This window comes from Chelmon rostratus, chromosome 22, assembly GCF_017976325.1.
Source record: "Chelmon rostratus isolate fCheRos1 chromosome 22, fCheRos1.pri, whole genome shotgun sequence".
Lineage (NCBI taxonomy): Eukaryota > Metazoa > Chordata > Actinopteri > Chaetodontiformes > Chaetodontidae > Chelmon > Chelmon rostratus.
In genome coordinates, this window is record NC_055679.1 from 10,361,136 (window position 1) to 10,371,754 (window position 10,619).

Sequence of the window (10,619 nt, forward strand, 5' to 3'; positions counted from 1 at the left end):
TATTGGTGTTTGTTTTACAGCACATTTGTGTATCCCAGCTCTTATCAACCCTGTTTCCAGTAGCTAGCAGCTGTTTCCAGCCAAAAAAAAAGCTCCAATAAACACACTGCAGGACTACACCACCCACTAAATATCAAAGACAAAGCAAAGTTAGCTATTTGCTGGTCAACAGTCCAGCAAGCTAATGAATCAGTTATTTCTCTCAGAGGTTGGAAACCAAAACAGAGTTAAAAGACAAGTGGATATTGGACTTACATTCACGCAGTGGCCAGAAACACCTTCCCAAACAATGGCTTACGTTGCTTCACGTCAGCTGGATGTGTAAGTAGGTAGCTGTTTGCTAACTCAGCTAGCCAAAAATCCTGTCAAGGTGGTAAAATTAGGCCTATAACTCTTTGTGGCGTTAGTCTGCCCTCTAGTGGCCTAAAAATCGATTACTACAGATTTTAGGAGCGGTTTCTCTTATCTAATTAGACCTCTGCTCAGGTTGGAGTTGGGTGAAGCAAAGTTATGAATTGCAGTAGAGATCAACAAAATCTGTGAAATGTTCTGCCCTCACTGATACAACAAAATGTCTTTTTCACAGGACACATCTGTCTCAGTAGCAAAGCACAGGTGTGGTCATTAGTAAAACCTACGCTTTTCATAAGTGAAAACACCTGTGTGTGGGTGTGCGCGAGTGACTTTTTCATTTGCTGACAGCACCTTTACCCTGATAATAAGAATGAAACCCAAGTTAAGTTAAAAATTAAGTTAAAGTAAAAAAGCACATTTCTTTCTCTCTTTTTTTATGTTTAATCATACAATATTTTGAGACTCTTCATCCACTCAATACCCAGTCATCCCAAGTTCAATACAGAACCAAACACTGTTGCTCCCTGTCTCTTTTCATTTATTTACATATACAGTCAAATCATATACAAATACAGAATGGGAATAGTATTATGGGTAATACTTACGTGACAAAGTACAGTATTTGTTTGTAAGTTTGTTTTGAGATTAGGCAAACCCTTGATAGTAGCCCTGTTCGTTGGCTTCACTTGTGATGAAGTGATGTTTCCTGAGTCCTTTGAATCTTGCTGATGATCAGTTGCCGACACACTAAGTCACTCAGTACAGCAAAATCTATTTGTTAAGTTTTTTTTTTTTAACATTGTCTTTAGTAATACTGGCTTGTTGTGAATCATCCAATACGGCTTTGTTCAGAGTGTGAATCTTTTGGCACAGCCTTTGCTTCACACTAAACATCAGGGCCTTGGTCAGCTCTCTGTATGTCCTGTGACAGCAGCTCGATCCTTTATAGCATCGACAGGTAAACGACCTGCTCAAAGCCTTCAGGTCTGTCAAAATAGGCCTCCCTAGGACGTGGTAGCGGTTCCGAACATGCACAACCCTGAAATTCTAAGGGTTTAGGTGGAGGTAGTGTTTGGAGTTGTAGCTTTTTCTGCCATTCCCTCGACACAGGAAGTTGCTGCAGAGCCGGGCGGCTACGGTGACATGGTGATGTAAGGGTTGAGGGTGGAGGAGAGGTAGGATGAGAGGGCTTCACAAGAAGTCTGGAGGACAAAGGAAAGAGAGTGGAAGAAGGAACAGGAAGCAGAGAAAAGTATTCAAAAATGAAAATATACTGTGTATATTCATAGTACTGTAAATCTGAAGCAGAATATTATAGCAAGTCAACAGCCCTGAAACATACTGATACGCTTACTTTTGACTTTCAGAGTAGTTGGAGGGCAGATTTAGCTACCTTACACAGAACCAGGCAAGGTGTTTACACCTGCTTTTAGTCTTTATGCAAAGCTAGGATAACCAGCTCCTGGCTCGAGCATTATATTGAATGGACGGACATGAGACTGTTGATTTTATAGGTGAAGTCTCTTTTAGAAGACATCCAATGAAAGTCACTATCATCAAGCTAATCCTGGATCCCCCGTCATGGATTAACTAACACTGCTGCACAACCAACCAGTCAGTCAGTACCTGTGCCACTGAGGTATTGTCAGTCAGTCTCAGACGAGCAGACTCCTATGTCATCTAACTGGACACATTGTCTCTGGGCTGACTACCTGCCATCAGTGCTGTCGGTCCTGTCTTTCAGCAGTCCAGTGGAGGTCTGCGGTGTGATGTTACCTGGTCATCATAGTTGGTGCTGCCCCCCCCCCACAGCACAGCGCCAGACGCTCCCGCTGCTGCACTCTCCCTGATGGTGCTGACCAAGTCTCCCTGGAAACAAGTGGTTAAATACCTTCATTGCAGTGCCTTTGCACAGGTGCGTAACAGCTGCCACGGGCATTCACAAATGAGACAAACGGCAATCGTGTGTGCACGCGTGGAGCACGGACGGACACAGCTGCTCTCATTTCCCATAAAAATACACTCATCATACGAGGTGAGGAGAGAGGATGAGGATTACAAGTGAGGGATGCCACCTGAGCAGGGTGTTCTTACAGCAAGAAACCAAACTCCTCCTAAAAGCGCACCACATGCTGAAAACACCTCACTGCTGGGATGAAGAAGTAACCTAAGATGGACCCAATCTTGTCAAGTGTGTGCTCGCTCGCTGATGAGTCATTTCAAAACTGAAGCCTGTTTGAACTCTTGATTTAATTACTGATCCATTTAAGGTGTAATATGAAGCATTTCTGCTTTGAAATGTATAGAAACAACTGTATATTTTGTTGGGTTATGTACATACATTATCCCAAGTGTTTCCAATAATGATCAAACCCAGAGAAATCCAACCATTTCCGCCTGAGATAGATTTTCTTGTGCATTGGGTGCTGTTTAACAATGAAAACAACAACTCCCACGATCCCATGCTACTTCACCATGTCATCAAAACACATCTTCTGCTTTCATTGATTTGACTGAGAGACCCCTTGCAGCAGAAACTACAGACTGTTCTGGTAGACAAAGACAGGCCGCATGCAAACACAAGTGCAGCACTGCCCGTCCGGGCATGGCAGATACTATTAACACTTCCTGCACACGGTTTCTCACCATCAGGGCGGCTCTGGGATTGTCTGCCATGGAGGCCTGAAGGATGCAGCAGAAAAGACACCTGAGGAATTTCAGATTCTGGAAACGATATCAGGGATAACGATGTAACCAACCTGCAGGTAGGCAGAGGGGCAGAGGGCAGTGCTGGACCCCCACAGTCAGAGCAGCTCATCATTCTGCCTCTTCACCTCTGTGGAGCACTGGCCTGTGTAGTCTGGCCTCCCCCAGCCATAAGTGTAGCAGTTAGAAAACAGGTAGAAGTCCCAGAGATAGCTTGGTCTCATTACTCTGCCCATTGCCAACATCCCTGACATGAAACCCCTGGCCACCACCTAAAATGAAAGAATAGAAGAAGTTATTCATCAATATTTAATCGCGATCAGAGCTATATGATTTGTTTTATTAATCTTCACACAGCTCTAACCTGGAACTGTTGCTTGGCTTTCTCTGTGGCCTGAGGGAGCAGTTTGTCTGCAGAACATGGGCCACAGATAAAGTCCGGGAGAGTCTCTTCATGCCCCAGTTTCTGTTCCACAGGGGGCGCCATTCCTCCCAGTCTATCACGGCCAGGCCTCGGCTTGTCCTGTCAGAAGACAGGAGGATGATGAAGAGGGTGAAGATGTGTCAAACAACAGAGGACGGATCTTTGAATGCTGCGTCGGCTCTCTCGGATGGGATGTCGTAGTTAATAACTGCTCTGGCATGCTCCTGGCTTCCAGGTTGCCTCTCTGAGGGATGCCACCATTGAAGTGTTTCCCACTAATGAGGTCTACATGTGGGTAAAGACCCAATCAGTCTGTAAAGAACAGAGACAGGAACTAGTCTGGGACCTGCAGCAGACACATGAAGTCAATCAGCTTGTGAATTTGCTTTGAATGAGTAAAACATTTTCAAGAAGGGGAGCAGCTTTATAGCCTCCTGTGAAAGAGGCCTCCTTCCTATGAGGAACAAGACCTGGAATCAGTATGCACAGTGTGCCGCAAGCGGTCGCTGAGAGCCCGCTGCTTCTGCGGGAGACGAGAGGGTTTTGGGGAGAGTGATGGGTGAAGTGGGTGGTGTTATAGAAGGAACAGGAGAGGGAAGCTTGTGTGAAGCAGTTTGAGGTGGAAAGGAGCTTTCTGAGTGAAGCTGAGTTGGAGGGAGGACAAAGTTTTGCAGTGTGAAGAGGAGGTTTTTCAGAAGACACAGGATGAAGAGTGAGAATGGACTGGATCAGGTGGATGACTTCAGGACTGCAGGAGCGGCGGAAGCGTTGGATGTGGCTGATATGTTTGTGTTACCGGCAGGAGCTGTCGGGACAGATAATGAAAGAACAGGCCAGACGGAGATGGGCAGAGAGGGAAAGATTGATGGGGTGAGCAAGAGAAGCAGCAGCACAGAGCTTCTGCTCTTCTGTGTGACTGAAAACATCCTTCCCTGGGCCGAAGAAAAGCCAATTATCAACAGAGCCAATCATCCTGAATATTACAGTCTAATATGTTAATAATATGGACATCTTGCTTGCCGGCGTTGCTTAAATGAAACAAGCAAGACAGTGTAAGATATTCTGAGCACACTGTTGTATATATCACAAGTCTCTTTCTCTTCATTCTGCTCAGCCATCAACTCTGACCTGTAATCTGATATAAATCACAGTTTTCTCCATATGATTCAAATCCAATCTGCTAAACATGGCAAAAACACAAATCTCTCATATTTAAGTCAAGATGAGGCCACCTGAACAATCACAAACACCAGCAAGCCAACTCAAAACTAACTTGCAGACTATTTACATTAAGCAGACACCTACCTGTGCGAACGAGAGCTACCCTGACTCTGATATAGGCAGGGGAGGAGAGGCATGGTGGGCTGAGGATGCTGCTCCTCTCCTGTTCTGTCTCAGGAAAATGTCTCGTTTCGGTCGCCCTGTGTTTTGGAGCAAAGGGGGGAGGCACACCTGGGTGTGAGGTCGTGGAGCGTGCACGGTCCTCACGGCGAAGCCCACTGAGATCGCGTCAGTACAGGGCTGAGGCTGCTGTTGCACTGATTGCATCAATGGAGGCCGTGGAAGCAAATGGGATTTTAAAATTCTTAACATGATGAAATTCAGCTCTCATTATTTCCAAAATACCGCCCCCTTTGGGTTTAAGGCCGCTTGTGCAGCAATAGCAGTTAATGTGATTCTGGCTGTGAGGGGAGTGTGTTCAACATTATATGGAGTTCAACCAAAAGACGCCCTGTTGAGAAAGAAAAATAGGTCAGATCCAGGACCACTTTCCACTGTTTTGCAATATTTATCAAGTAGTTCTATATGCTGCACATTTCCGGCTGCCTTTTCTCATCCATCAAGGATTTGCGCGAATCATGTCTGGTTGGAAAATAATTCATACATGCAATCAGTCAGCAGCCCGAATCTATACACTCTCCCCCAACAGTTAGGAGACAGGGAGGTTTGACACCCGTGTGGCAAAAGAGGAGTTGCAGATGGTATAATAACACCTTTCTCCTCCAGGTTACAAGTACACTATGGGACATATGCACTGGACCGTTTACCCTGTATGTGGTTATGTGTCTGCTATGAAAGATGTAATACCAAATGCACCAAATGGTGGTTATTTCACAACTTAGTGACACAATGACCTTTGACCCTATTAGATGTTTCAAGGATGGTGGTGTGTGTGTGTGTGTGTGTGTGTGTGTGTGTGTGTGTGTGTGTGTCTGCGTATTTCTTTTAAAGTATACCACAAGCAAACTTTATCCAAGTAAACAAGATTATGTCTCAGGACAACAACAAAACGTGCTTTCTCACGACCACAGTTTGAAAATGGGATCAGTGTTCGTGACTCATAGCCTACCTTTCCCATGATACATTATCACCAGAGAGATGAGTTTATTTTTACTTCTTAATGATAAGAAATCAGTTCCTCTCTGTGATATGAATGACAGACCTACTGTGATGATGATCAAATGTGATTTTCAGGCCCAGTCACAAGAAAAAAAAACACTAGTACGAGCTGCACTGCTCTATAGGCCAGATTAGATGGTAAATTCTAATCATGGTAAATTAGATTAGATTAGATTAGATTAGATTAGATTAGATTAGACTAGATTAGATTAGATTAGGTTAGAGTACACATTACATTAGAAGGTTTGACACCAAAGCCTCTAATAGATTTTTATTAACCATGCATTGGGTTGCTTTTATTGGGACAAAACAATAATGTGTTATATATTGATGCAACATAAGTTAAATATCAGCATCATTCTTCAGTATAAGTATCTTTTTCTGTCAGCCTCGACTGGCAGGCACCCTGCCAATAGCTGCATATAGCAGCATATCTCAAATTGCTCAGATGTTTCACACTTAGACAACAAAAGGCAAATGAGATTTCTTTGTTCTTGAGCATGCAAAGCTGGACTTTGTCAAAAATGTACCACAGCACACGATCTTTAAGCACATGTCTGCTAATGATTTGCATAGTGCATGAGCTGCATTGTTCGCCTCCCTAACAGTGACACAGCAGCACTGCGGCCTCCACTACACAGAGCACTTTGACGATTGCTTCAACAGACAGGCCGTAACTCTTCACCTTAAAGTCATCACTCTCACTCTTCTCCCGGGTGTATGACGATGCATGCAGGCAGCGTTATGCGCAATAGCTCGGGATGGGTATTAGGTTTGGCGTACATGTTGGCCAAATGTAATTTGATACAGTAACCAATGTGCTGAGTGCACCAGTGAGCACTGGTGATGTAATATCTAGCGTAATGCTGCCATCTTGTGGTTTAACAGTGCAGATGGTGCTTGTTTCTGCAAATGCAGTTTATTTATCTCTGCCTTTTGAAGATTTTCCATCAATACACAGATTCGCCTAAACGAGGATACACCAGTTGTGAAAAATGTAGTATAGCTGATGGTTTAATGCAGTGTTTCCTATTTGGGCTTAAGATCATGTAAAGAAAAATAGGCTTTACTCATGTCTATGCTTTAACCAAAGATTGATGTTCAGTCCTCACATTGTTTCATTGAAAACGTCTGAACAGGTAAAAGCCTCCAGTGTTTTACACTACAAAAGCTAATACTGAACAAAAATTTTGAAATTTGCTTATCAGGAATGTTTATTCTCACTTTCTGTCTTGTTGATCACGTTGTATACCTTCAGATGTATCTTGTGACCCCTTTAGACTTCTGATTCTTCTATAAATCAATATGCATGTAGTATTTGTGTATATTTGAAAACCTATAACCATCTACCCCTGTAATTGTGCAGAAAAATGCCAGCCCTGGCATTTTACCTGTTTGAATACATTTCTGTAAAGGTGACCCCGTTGTGATATTTCCCAAAAATCCACATTGTGGAACATGCTGAGGAGATGTGGAAAGGCCAATTTCATTAAACATTCATACGGCGGCCTGTGGGGGATATCCTCCGCCAGAATTCAAAATATAATATTCATGTTGTCTTCTTCCCTCCTTCTCCTATAACCCCAATCTTCTTTTGTTGTAGAAAGTGGGTCAAACGAAACGTTTCGCGAGGGTAGACCCAGAGCGTCTGTGGTACAACTCCCGAAACCCCCTAAACACACACAGCATTAACAAACAGATGACACATTCCTTAAATACACACATTCACATAAATATTACAAAAACACACATGCACTGAAAAGCCTTCCCTGCTCCTGGTCACACCTCACACATTCTTGTTCCCATTGCTCAGAGATGTCAGTTAAGAATCTTACATAAGCAACAGTATCTGTTCTCAGTGCAGTTCTCTTGTGATTGTTTGAGTAAGAACATACCAGGCAGTATTAGTTGCCAGTATCGTTGCGTTTCTGTGAATAGAACATTTGTGTCCTTCTCAATACGGCGATGGATGAGCAATTTTCGTGCTTAATTATGTAATTGGCTGGTTACGTTGTGGCAGCCTTTGGGAAATTTGGCTTTCACGCACTGGCCTGAAAGCAGCACAAGTTATAAAAAGAGAAGCTGTTTTAATGAGCCAAAATGAACTGAGGCAGTCTAAGTTCTCTTTTATTCACTGTAAAGCTTATTGCCATTGGTAGTTTTGTGCCTTTGTAATCAAAAGTATTTTAAAAAGTATCAAAAAGGTTACTCAGATTCCCTCACTACTATTTCTCACTCTCTGTCCATTTGCTTTTTTCTCTCTCCCGCCCTTCTTTCTCCTATTTACTCCTCCAAAATGCCAATTTGTTCATGTTTCTGCATGAAGTGTTACGTCTTTGGGGCGAGTCATCTCTGACACTTCAATACCGTGCTAAACCAAGGATAGGTGGGGTGGTGCTGTGAGTTTCCTGAGGTGTTTCTCTGCCTGTCGGTCGGGTTTTTCTAGTCTGACAAAACTCTGTCATAAGTGTAAGAAGAGCATGTAAAGGACAGGCTGAGTTTATGTTTAAATTCAGGGATTTTTTACATTTTCAAGGCATTGATAGGGGTTAGAGTTTACCAAAAACAGTGAGAGAAGGCACGATTTTATTTTTATGTCCACACAGATTTCCCGTAAATATGTGAGTGCTAAAACAATGCAACCTCACCAAGTGATGTATTGGATTGAAGGCATTCTTGTCTTGCCAAAGCTTTTGATATGACAAGACTTAATTCGAAAATCTAAAAGTTGTATATCCCTTAAAATAAAACATGCTCTGACGTCCATATTTATCCTGACTGTGCAGAAATTAAGAAATAGCCATGCATAGTCTGCGTTTGCATCATGAAAAGCATCGTTCGGTTAATGTGCAGTGTCGTTCACAACAGGTGTTACGAGTGACATTTGAGGCTGTCGTCTCCGTAAGCTCCATGGCGACTTTCTCTACCCCCATACCGACCTGGCAAGAGATGATAAATGGCCTGAGTTTCTGACACACTCATTCTGCACACATGCGCGATACATACACCCACACATGCCCACATGATCACACGCACATACAGTATGTTCATGTTTACATGCAAACAAACAGATCCAGACATAAACAAACACACCGGAATCAGGACTTAGGCGAGAGACTGAAGCTCTTTTGCCACAAAATTAAATATAGTATAATGATTGGATGAGAAAAGAAACCTGTCTGTGTACAAGCTGACTGACAGCCTGCCTACAATTTAAATTATATCTGTGCTTGATTAATTTAAACAGCAGGTGACATTTCACACCTAGCTGATTTGACAGATGACAACATCTACAGTGATATAAATGTATGCAATGATTAAACTAAGAAATGCCATGAGTTTGTTTACACGCTGTGCCAACTATGAATATATCAGAGTCAAACGAGGCTTGTAATTTGGGTCATGAAGATTATGGAAGAGCTTATTTCAGGTTGAGCTCTGTAGGAATCTATGCAAATTAGAATCCTTTTATTCATCAGCTACATTAAAAATATGACAAGAAAGTTTGATGAAATGAAGGCTACCTGCTACAGGCTTAATTTAATGTTTATATCATTTATTTATGTACAATTTCCTTGTCCATGATATGTAACTAGCAAACATAGGGACAGACCTGCTCTTGATAGCTCTCGTCTTTTACTTTACATGTAGGACTGGGCAAAAATTGACTTCAAAAAGTGTCAAATATTTACAAAAGCTGCACAAATTTGGGAAATAGAATTACCTCTAGCGTGTATTCATCACAAGGGAAAGTATTTTCTTTGTATGGCTTCTCAAAGACTGCAACCCTGCAAACAAGCCCCATTTATCAGCCTGGCTGAGCATGTTGCAGAGGACTACAAAAACACCCGTGGGCACATTATCAAAATAAGTATGAGCCATGTATGCTGCCTTCGTTCAAGGCTATTTACAAAAGCGTCTAAATATGTCTGTTTAATTGTTGCACACTGTTATATCCGTTATTATTATTAACAATTATACGTTAACTGTGAAAAGCCTGTGGTTTGTAATACTTTAACACTCCATTGTGCATCAAGAGCAATTGGGGTGTTTCATTTTGGATCCTGGAGGAACACTGAAATGCATACTTTGAAGCATATGTCTTATCCCTGAGGCTATGTATAGTAATTGGAGCATTCTTAATCCTACTTCATTTTATTTTATATATAATTTATCGCAATGAATGGGAGAGACCTGTGTGCCACCCCAGAAGCGGGGGGGGGGGGGGGTGTGCAATCATTTCATGTCCCAGTTTATTATGTTTGAAGTCATCGGGCCCAGATAACAGCTGAACCATGACCTGAAATTAAGATATCCATAATTCTTTTATGAACTTCTTCCAAGCGTTCATTTAAAGTCGAGCCTTATCTTTCCGTTAATTCTCGGGTCAATACTTCTTCTCACAAGAAGTATTATATGCTAGTATCTTCCCAACTTGCACCTTATTTTATCTCCTCCCCATTCTGCACTCGCACACATTCCTGTCATAAAAGCCACGGGCGGACGGGACCAAACCATCTCCACGGAGAGTGTGCAGAGAATGTTCATTTTACACAACAGAAATACCTCATCTGGCTTTTACCACAATTTACTAACATATTAAAATTCCTTGATTGTAAACATTTTCAAGTTTGTCGTGTCGATATTTTCTTTTGGTGATTATGTGGGACACAGTTGGGAAACGCGTGGACCCCATTCCCAGATATTGGACTCGTCCTGACACTGCCATGTTGGA

At 42.5% G+C, this 10,619-nt stretch overlaps 1 pseudogene; it reads right to left on the reverse strand.

Annotated features, from left to right (window-relative positions):
* Positions 1 to 1,401: 1,401 nt before the first annotated feature.
* On the reverse strand, positions 1,402 to 5,032 carry LOC121626081 (annotated as a pseudogene).
* Between the last annotated feature and the right edge of the window lie 5,587 nt (positions 5,033 to 10,619).